Source organism: Aethalodelphis obliquidens, unplaced genomic scaffold (assembly GCF_003676395.1).
Source record: "Aethalodelphis obliquidens isolate GAN/ISIS:26980383/991018 unplaced genomic scaffold, ASM367639v1 scaffold7, whole genome shotgun sequence".
NCBI lineage: Eukaryota > Metazoa > Chordata > Mammalia > Artiodactyla > Delphinidae > Aethalodelphis > Aethalodelphis obliquidens.
In genome coordinates, this window is record NW_020837951.1 from 52,553,679 (window position 1) to 52,563,342 (window position 9,664).

Genomic DNA, 9,664 nt, shown 5'->3' on the forward strand with positions numbered 1-9,664 from the left:
GAGATTGTTATTCCATCTCCACACTAGCCAGTGGACTGGGCATTTAGGAAATTCATAAAGATATAAAAGGTGGAAATTCCGTTCTTAAAGAGCTCGTCATCTACTAGGGAAGATAAGTCATGGACACAAGTAAGTGTAACGTAAGATAGGAAGAGGCAAGTGTCATATGACAGGTGAAGAATGTCATATGACAGGTGAAGAATGTCACATGAGAATTCAGAGGGAAAACGTTCTTCCAGCTTGGGGTGAGATCTGGAAATCTTGCAGGGTACAGGTCACATCTGACCTGATCTTGCATTCATATTTCAAAGATCTATGTTCTTCAACAAATTACAGTTCTTCTCAAGTATATTCAAAAATACATTTCAGTCCCTTTTTCAAAATGTTTAATACATGAGAAAGTAAGTTCGTTTAAGAGAAAAAAGTATGAAGACCCTGCAGAGCAGGATTTTAGACGTAGCTTCGCCAGGAGCTAGTTTGTGACCTTCAGAAGTTTCTTCATCTTTCTGGACCTGAATTTTCTCATCTCTAAAGTGCGCCGATAATAAATGATCTCTGAAGTCCTTTCTGGCACCAGCATTCAATGAGTGTGTCTATATTCGAATCCTTTATGCTGATTAGACTTTTGTGTTAAATGCAATTAGTTTTGCTATGTGCTTCACGATAAATTCAGCCTTTGCGATTCATTATGCATAGAGGCAGTCATGTCTTATTGCTAAGGAGACAAATGAATTATCAATTTTATATGAAGAAAATGATTAGAGATTATGTGTCTGGAGGGGAGGAGTAACTCTTACATTCAAAAGTGAAATAATAACTTCAGAAGTTCTTGAAAAGACTACTGAAATGTTCTTCGGAGTCAGATAATTAAAGAAGGAAGACTACATGACTAGGTTCCCAGATGCAGCAGAAACAGGCAATGCATATCATTAAATAGATGGTATTTCATTAGCCCTGACCAGGTGAAGGGAGCGGGAAAAGGAAGAACATGCTGATATATTGCGTTCAATTTATTAAATCCTTGGAAATGGCATTCAATCTATTTAAGAAAATAGAGAATAAGAAAATCTATTTGAGTCTGCTAATGAGCACGACCAGAATTTGCATCCTTCCTCGTTTACTTAACACCTATTTGTCACTAGTGAGGATACTTGCTTTAAAGCAATGCTCAAACAAATGAAATTAAGTAGTAGCCCAGGAGCAGGTAGATGGAAAATCAGCTGGGAAGCCCCTATGTAATATCACTCACCAGTGATATTTCACTTAACCTGGCTATCTATAGACCAGGTGGTACTCAGTGACACTTCACAGACAAAGATGGAATTACTCCCAGTCATGTCAAAACTCTCCAAGAAGCCAGCCTGTGGACATAAGAAACCTCAAATTGATTTGTTATTTTTAAGAGTCAGTTGCTTTGCCAAAATTTGAGAACACAGGAAAAACTCCCAAACAGTGGGATGCCTAAAACAGCACTGATGTTTCAGTGGCTTTCATTTGGAGCTACAGTATAAACAGAGTCTTCTCTCTGATCCATGGAATAAAAACAAGTCAAAAGCAGGAGGAAGTATTCAGCTTAGGAACACCCCGGGCCTTAGCTCCTTGTGCATCCAAGCTCAGGCACTGGTCTGACTGCCTCGCAATGGGTTTGGCAGTTAAAGCAACCATGGCCAAGAAGAGGGTAGAACCCAGCAGTAAACGTGGTCTGGGGATTTGGAGAAACAGGACCAGGACACTGAAGGGCTAGAGCTGTCTGGAACTGATATTAAATGAGTTTGCCCACAAACAAAGTAAAGAAAGCTAAGGTGGAAAACAGAAAGAGACAGGACCAGAGAGGTCAGCCAAGGTCACAGAACCAGCGAGCGATAGACAGTGGATTCAAGTGCATTGTCCCGGCTTCTTACTTGCTTCACTGGATAAAGATGGGCACGGATTTTATTTAACTTGGAAGAGAGAGTGGCATGGCGAGATTTGGAGACACACAGACCTGACAGAATCCCAGTGAACTGTGCGGGGGAAACGAGGAGATGCACTTAGCGTGCCTGGCACGTAGATGACACCCAATGAGTATTAGTTTTCTGTTCTTACCACCACCCGCAATCTATCTATCCAATGGCAAACCTTACTGAGGTGGTTTCCATTTTCACTACAAGGTTCAAGAATAATCTTTCTTGACAATATACAAGCACAAGACAACCCATGTTTGCTAAATAGTGATGCATTCTTTTTAAGCTTTTCACCCATTTTTTACCAAATAATGATTATACCCGCTTACTTTATTTTAGCTTCCTCTGTACTAAGCACAGGTCCAAGTGTTGTTCTAGAATTAACCCTCGAAATGAGCCTGCAAGGCAGAGAGTATTATGCTTTCTGTTTTTCATATGAGGACGGCACACACGGAGGATTAAACGACTTACCCAAGGTCACTCAGTAAATGGCAGAGCCAGAACTCCAGCAGACAGTGCGGTGCCAGAACCCTACCCTGTTGTTGATCCCTCTGCAAGGCTGCCTCCCAACAGGCACATGTTATTCTTTATTAAGTGCACAGAATGCAGATCTAAGACATTATTAATCAGGCCAGAATCAACAGAAACACAAAAACACCTAAGCTCACTTATCACCAACTTTAGAGACTAATTAAAATTTATCCCGGGGAAAGACTATTTCAGAGCGATTGCAAATCCTCAACAATACAATAAAGGAATTGGCCCATAGCTGACAATGTTTCCCCCTTTTCACCAGATGCTTATGTCTCCATGAATGAGCCTCAAAAAACAGTTCAGTGCATCACATGTTATCCTACATATATTATCATTCATTCGACAAAAATGTTCCTAATATGAACAGAGTATTGTGAAAGGCATGCTAACACACGTAGGGAATGAAAACAAACAGGAAATATGACTTTGTCCAAAATACTGAGAAATCTGTGGTAATTACTATAGTCACCATGATAAATGAAATAAGATATCACTATCTCACTATAATTTTTGGTTCAGTTCAGCACAGCAAACATTTACCAATGAAGAAATTTAAGGGGAAGGTTTTTCTATTTAAGAAAACAAACTTCAGGCAGCTTTAAGCACCTTAGAAGCACCATTTAATCATAATAATAGATATCTTCTCTATTAATAGTTATTCAATATTAATATTATGATTGCTCCTAAGCGTCCATCAATAGATGAATGGATAGAGATGTGGTATATATACACAGTGGAATATTACTCAGCCATAAAAAAGAGTGAAATAATGCCATCTGCAGCAACATGGATGGACCTAGAGATTATCATACTAAGTGAAGTCAGACAGAGAAAGACAAGTATCATATGACATCACTTCTACGAGGAAGCTAAAAAAACGTACAAATGAACTTATTTACAAAACAGAAGCAGACTCAGGCATATTGTAGAAAACAAATCTATGGTTACCAAAGGGGAAGGGGGGGAAGGGATAAACTGGGAGTATGGTATTAACAGATGCACACTACCACATATAAAATAAAGAGCAAAGATTTTTTGTATAGCACAGGGAACTATATTCAATATCTTGTAATAAACTCTAATGAAAAGAATTGATGAAAAGAATATAGATATATACATATCTACGTGTAACTGAATCCCTTTGCTGTACACATGAACCTAACACAATATTATAAATCAACTATACTTCAATTTTAAAAAAACAGGAAAAAATGTCATGGTTGCTATATTTTTGGGTGTCTTGCCAGCCCATCCCTCTTTATTTGGAACTTCTCTTTTACCCCAAAGCCCCAGTGGAGGGGTGAGCCTGGATGGCCATCCCTCTGGCCATGACCAATTGGATCAACACACGGACTCAGCAAAGCCAACTGAATTCTCCTTCCCTTGGGATTTTCAAGTAAAGACACAGTGGCCATATTGAGGTATTGCTGGAGTTGGGCCAATGACAGAACCAACAATGAGAATACAGAGAACTTAAAGTAGGAGAAAGGAGCAGGTGCCCACAGAGGTTTGGGGAAAAGTGATCAGAATTCCTAACTTCATAGTTTCAGTTCCTATGTGACCTGTTTGAGGAAACAAAGATCTCAGACTCATAATTTTAAAACTATCAGTTAATTCTATAAATCGCATTGCTCAAAGAAAGCAGGGAACTGTTCTCAGATTACCATGTGATCAGCAGGGACAAAGGCCCGAGAGATGCTCAGGTAGAGGGGAGAACTTAGGTTACTCTATTTGAATGGGGAAGGCAGGACCTGAGGTGACAAGTTAGCACATCTTAAAAGGGCTATTGCAGTGTTTGTCATTAAAATATTATAGATCTATCATTACACTGAGAGTTTCAGTTTCTTTCTCTACTGACATGGACGACAGACTTATTATGGATAGGTTGATTTCTTTATCTACCTTGGTTATTAGTCCTTACATGTTCAGTAAGATCATCTCTTGTAGCCTTCCATTACTTTGCAATCTTGGTTTGGGTTCTCCCAGAAGTAGACCTGAGACAAAGATTTGAGTGCAAGTAGTTTGGGAGGTGATCACAAGAAGCCCCAGCAGGGGAGTGGGAAATTGAAACAAGGAAGGGAAGAAAGCCGATACCATGTGTATTAATGAGAAGGTGACTGCTGTGGGCTGCTGGGGTGCAATCCCACTGGGGAACCTCTAAGAGACGATGTAGAACGTGTCTTAGAGTTGTCCTATCAGCATAGTGAGGAGCTGAGGTATTTATCCACCAACTCTTGCCTGACGTTGTTTGAGGCTCCTTTGCAGAAATTGTCAACTTCTCAACACTCTGTCCTGTGGCCAGAGATAACCCTTCGATGGACTTGCGGTAAGAAGCTATCAGCATGTAAGAATCAACAAGGGGGATGTGGGAAGGGCACCCTGAGAGCATGTGTTATACTCACCCCTGTCTCTTTATTTAAGTTAGAGTGAGTGCCTCTTCTTTGCAACCAAGCACTCTCTTACTAGGAGAGTCCCACTAGAAAAGCCGTTGGTAGCAGAGTTTAATTTATGGTGTTTCTTTAAAGGAATAAACCTTCACTTCAAAAAACATATCTTTCATTCATTCTAACTGGTCTCCCCTCTCCCAAGCCCCCACTGTCTGAATTAGGGTCATTTTATTGCAAAAGTTGATTCTACATTGTAAAAATTTCAGTAAAAAAGTTACAGGAAGGGAACTGAAATTGGACTTAAATCCAATGGGCCTGACAGTTGCCTTCACTAGCAAAGTCTCCTTGCATTAATTATTTATAGGCTGGTGACAGTAGTGTGTCATGAATTAAAATAGCTGCACAAGCCATCCATCTCCCACACAAAGAATGACAACGCAAGACCAGACAGAGATGGCTAGACATGTGATATGCAAAGTCTCTTAATGTTTACTATAAATAATAGCAAGAGGGATCGAAGTCAATGAGAAAAGAAGTTCATTTTCCTGTACTGAAAAATGGAACTGACTCAAAAGGCCGAGGTTCAAATGTTGGTAATTTATAATCCTACCTCAGCATTACTCTTGCTACTACAAGGCAAGTCATCACTTAACACTGCTATGTATTATTAAAGAAGCACGTTAACCCAACTATTGTTTCAAGCGATAGATAATGACATAACTCAAGACGATGCAGAGTGAAGGCTAAGAATTACCAGGGTGTTGCCCATTGTTTGGAACAGAGGGCCCAATAATATGTTCGTTGCCTGACTGAATGAATTAATGACACGTGCTAGCCTTCCAATCTAGGGAATTTCAGCTGTAGGGAAGATAAACAAGGCTAATAAATGACTCCTCTATAACATCTTTTGGAAACCAATTACATTACACTATTTGAATTCACTCATCTAGAATTCTCAAGAATCTGTGGATTGAAATGGACCACAGAGTACAGTGGGGTACAGTGGATAAAGTACAGGGGCTACAATAAACGCTGCCTCTAATTATATGGGTAATCTTAAATATATCACTTCCTCTCTGTATTGTACTAATTGAGCTCTATTGATCCTTCCAGTTTTGTTATGCCAAGCTGTGTGTCATCAATTCAACCCTTCACATCATTCTTGGTTAGAAGAGTCAGGCATCATATGTTACAGTGATGATCAAGATATGGAAAGCTCTAGTGCTCAAATGTTTAGCCCTAACTACTAAACCCTTAAGGTAAAGAAGATTGCCTCTGGTTCTTGCTTTGTCCTGTGATGGGCAATGACCTGCAGTAAAGCCCCCAAGCCAATGGAGATTTAAGAGTCACTTCGATGGTCTTTCTGCAGTGAGGAGTCTTACAGGGAGAGGCTTCTGGTGGCTTATGCCTCACCTCACTCTAGTCAGCCTTGAGGCTTCTAGTCACAGCTCCCAAACTGGGAAATGGGATGCTCTAGCTAAGTTAGTACATCAGTAATTTTTGAATAGCTTGATAGCCAGAAGTGGTTGAGAAATCACTATATTCAAACTTTAAGCAGGTTCTCTCTTTTTCTGGAAGCCAAATCTTGAATTCACCTCTGGGAGCCTGTGGTGACTGGGGGAAGAAGGGATGGGGAAGATCATGTTTTGAGACTTTCTGTCTTACAAAGCTAAAACCTTAATGATGACGCAGTTTGAGACTGGAAGGAGGTCAATGTTCTCTACGTATCATACTGGGAAATTCTGTCTATGGGCAGGACTGCAGATCTGAAATATACTTCCCTTACTTAAAAAAAAAGTACCTTTTAGAGCACTTTTAGATTCACAGCGAAACTGAGCAGAAGCTACAGAGATTTACCATGTACTCTTTGACCCCACACGTGCACAGCCTCCCCCATTATCAGTATCCCAACCAGAGTGGTACATATGCTACAATGAATGAACCTACATTGACACATCATTATAACCCAAAGGCCACAGTTTACATTAGCATTCATTCTTGGTGGTGTACAGTCTATGGTTTTGACAAATATATAATGACATATATCTACCACTATAGAATCATACATAATAGTTTTGCTGTCCTAAAATTTTTCCATGCTTTGCCTATTCTCCCCTCCTTCCCCTTTAACCTCTGACAGCCACTGATCTTTTTACTCTCTCCATAATGACTTAAGTTAAAGTCATACAGTACGTAGCCTTTTCAGATTGGCTTCTTTCACTTAGTAACATGCATTTCAGTTTCCTCAATGTCTTTCATAGCTTGATAGCTCATTTCTTTTTAGCCCTGAATAATATCCCTTTGTTTGGATGTACCACAGTTTATCCGTTCATCTACTGAAGGACATCTTGGTTGCTTATGAATAAAGTGAATATAAGTAGCTATAAACATCCATGTGCAAGTTTCTGTGTGGATGTAAGTTTTCAACTCCTTTGGGTAAATACCAAGGAGTGCAATTGCTGGATCAATGGTGAGAGCATGTTTAATTTTATAAGATAATGCTAAACTATCTTCCAAAGTTGGTTGTACCATTTTTGATTCTCACCGGCAATGAATGAGAGTTCCTGTTGCTTCACATCCTCGCTAGCATGTAGTGTTGTCAGTATTTTGGATTTTGGCCATTCTAACAGGTGTTGAGTGGTATCTCATTGTTGTTTTAATTTACGTTTGCCTAATGACATATGATCTGGAGCGTCTTTTCACATGCTTATTTGTCCTCTGTATATCTTCTTTGGTGAGGAGTCTGTTAAGGTCTTTTGCCCATTTTTTAATCAGGTTGTTCATTTTCTTATTATTGAGATCTAAGAGTTCTTTGTCTGTTTAGATAACAGTTCTTTATCAGATATGTCGTTGGCAAATATTTTCTCCCAGTCTGTGGCTTGTCTTCTCATTCTCTTGACATTGTCTTTCACAGAGCAGAAAAATTTAATTTTAATGAAGTCCAGCTTATCAATTATTTCTTTCATGGATCTTGGCTTTGGTGTTGTATGTAAAATGTCATCATCAGACTCAAGATTATCCAGATTTTCTACTATGTTATCTTCTAGGAGCTCTATGGTTTTGCGTTTTACATTTAGGCCTGTTTTACATTTAGACCCATTTGAGTTAATTTTTGTGAAGGACATAAGGCCTGTGTCTAGATTTATTTATTTTTGCATGTGAATGTCTAGTCGTTCCAGCATCATTTGTTGAAAAGACTGTCTTCTCCACTGTATTACCTTGCTTCTTTGTTAAAGATCCATTGACTATGTTTATGTGTGTCCATTTCTGCACTCTCTAGTCTGTTCTATTTATCTATTTGTTTATTCTTTTACCAACACCACACTGTTTTGATTACTGTAGCTTTGTCATAAATCTTGCAGTCGAATAGTGTCAGTCCACCAACTTTGCTCTTCTCCATCAATGTTGTGTTAGATATTATGGGTCTTTTGCTTCTACATATAAAATTTAGAATTATTTTGTCAATATTCACAAAATAATTTGCTAGCGTTTTTAATTGGGATTGTGTTGAATTTATAGATCAAGTTGGGAAGAACTGACATCTTGACAATATCGAGTGTTCCTATTTATGAAAGTGAAATATCTCTCCATTTATTTGGTTCTTCTTTGCTTCCTTCCTCTGAAGGTCTGGAGATTTTCTCACACAAATCTTGTATACATTTCTTTATATTTATACCTAAGTATTTCATTTTTTGAGGTCCTAATATATATGGTACTGTGTTTTCACTTTCAATTCCATTTGTTCATTGCTGGTATATAGGAAAGGGATTGACTTTTGCTTATTAACCTTGTATACTGAAACCTTGCTATACTTGCTTATTACAGTTTTGGGGTTTTTTTGGTTGTTGTTAATTCTTTTGAATTTTTTACATGACAATTATGTCACCTGTGAACAAAGATAGTTTTGTTTCTTCCTTCCCAATCTGTATACCTTTTATTTCCTTTGCTGGTCTTATTGCATTAGCTAGGACTTCCAGTCTGATGTTGAAAACGAGGGGACATCTAGTGTTGTTCCTGATCTTAATGGGACAGCTTCAAGTTCATCACCATTAAGTATGATGTTAGCTGTAGAGTTTTGGTAGATGTTCTTTATCAAGTTGAGGAAGTTCCCCTCTATTCCTAGTTTGTTGAAAATTTTTTAACATGAATGGGTGTTGGATATTGTCAAGTGCTTTTTCTGTATCTACTGAAATGATCATGTGATTTTTCTTCTTTAGCCTGTTAATGTGATGAACTTATGGTTTTGTTGATTTCTCTCTGTTGATTTTTTTCAATTTTGATTTCTACTCCAATTTTTATGATTTCTTCTTACTTTAGATTTAATTTTATCTACTTTTTCTAATTTCTTAAAGTGGAATTTAGATTATTAATTTTCTTTTTTTAAAAAACATTTATTGGGGCTTCCCTGGTGGCGCACTGGTTGAGAGTCTGCCTGCCAATGCAGGGGACACGGGTTTGTGCCCTGGTCTGGGAAGATCCCACATGCCGCGGAGCGGCTGGGCCTGTGAGCCATGGCCGCTGAGCCTGCACATCTGGAGCCTTGCTCCACAATGGGAGAGGCCACAACAGTGAGTGGCCCGCGTACCGCAAAAAAAAAAAAACACACACACAAAAAATTTATTGAATCATAGTTGATTAACAATGTTGTGTTAGTTTCAGGTGTACAGCAAAGTGATTCAGTTATACATTTATATATAAATAAATATATTCTTTTTTTATATTCTCTTTCATTATAGGTTATTACAAGATATTGAGTACAGTTCCCTGTTCTATTCAGTAGGTCCTTGTTGGTTAACTATT